The sequence below is a fragment of the Lagenorhynchus albirostris genome, chromosome 9 (genome assembly GCF_949774975.1).
Source record: "Lagenorhynchus albirostris chromosome 9, mLagAlb1.1, whole genome shotgun sequence".
Classification (NCBI taxonomy): Eukaryota; Metazoa; Chordata; class Mammalia; order Artiodactyla; family Delphinidae; genus Lagenorhynchus; species Lagenorhynchus albirostris.
In genome coordinates, this window is record NC_083103.1 from 60,027,909 (window position 1) to 60,029,381 (window position 1,473).

Sequence of the window (1,473 nt, forward strand, 5' to 3'; positions counted from 1 at the left end):
AAGATAAGCTCTCCTCCCCAGGCTTCTCATTTATATGCGATATCACGTTAGGAAGAAATGAAAAACACATGTCAAACCAATCCTGTACACTTTAAATACGTGCAGTTTCTTATATATCAATAACACCTCAATAAAGCTGCTGAAAAACCCCAAAACAAAAAGTAATGAAAATGTTACTTTATATGGGACAAATAAAGGAATTACTTCATTTCTTAAGAGCGGTTTCTTCTGGGGAACAACAAAGTACCTCTGCAGAGCCTAGTAGCCTGAGGACAATGGTGAAGCACATTTTATGTAATTAATACCTAATTTTTTTTTTAGCCTACACCTACCTTACTATCTCTACTCAACGAAAAAAATACCCTTTTAGTTTATTGTGTTATGCTGCAGCTCCACGGCAGAACTACTTGAATGGTTTGTGTTTTGCATCATTTCCAGCCTCCAAACAGGATTTTAGGATCCTTAGAAGTAAAATATATATTATCTACGTGACCGAAATTGAGTATCCTAGGTGTGTTTCGAAGTGCAGAAGATCGAGGAGCTATCGGCTCGGGGCTGGGTGTGGCTGGCTGTTGTGAGAAACCTTTCCTAGTGCTCGAAGTAGGCTTCCCAAAGATCTCCTCCAAATCCCTTATGGAAAAGCCTTTCTCTCTCTCTCTCTCTCTCTCTCTCTCTCTCTCTCTCTCACACACACACACACACACACACACACACACACACACACCCTCTAAATAAAGGCATTTTCCTCGGGGTTCAACACCAGAGCGCCAGCCTAGGTGTTTTTGTTTGTGGAAGTGGGAAGCACAGTGCTGAAGCCAACTCTAGGGGTCCTTCCCGAGGTTCCGGGTGAACCCGGCGCCTCCCTTCGGGCCTCAGTTCCGGGAAGGACAGTCGGCCGCAGCAGCTGGACCCGCCCAGGCTCTCGAAAGCACCTGAGTCGCGAGTGGCGACATAGGGGGCGGGTCGGGTCGAAAGCGTCCGCTCGGCTCAGCCCCCACCCCCGTGGCGGCGGCCCAGCAGGCTGAAGGGATGATGATTGACGGAGCGGCTCGGCGGCTAGGGCGTCGCAGAGAGAGGGTAGAAGAGGGGACGACTGAGCTTTCCCCTTAAACTGGTTGGGTTGGGCCTCGGGAACAGCCTTCCCCAGGCCTATTGGCCTCCCTGAACGGGTTGTTATGGTAACAAATGACAGACCGGTGCTTTATGAATCGGCCAATGAGAGGGGCCGTCTTTTCCACCCCACTTCTGAGCAGTAGGTGTTGCGAAAGCCCGGGTAGAATCCCGAGAAGAAGGTGGAGCCAGGACTTTCAGCGGAAGGGCGGGGGGGCGGGGCTGGCGACCTGGCTGGGCGAGCCAATCACGCCTGGCTTTATCAACGGCCCCGCCCCTTTACCGCACAAGTCCCCTCCCCTAGCTCATTTCGCACGACGCAGCGGTTGGGAGTACAGACATTTTCGGAGCTGGAGCCGCCGC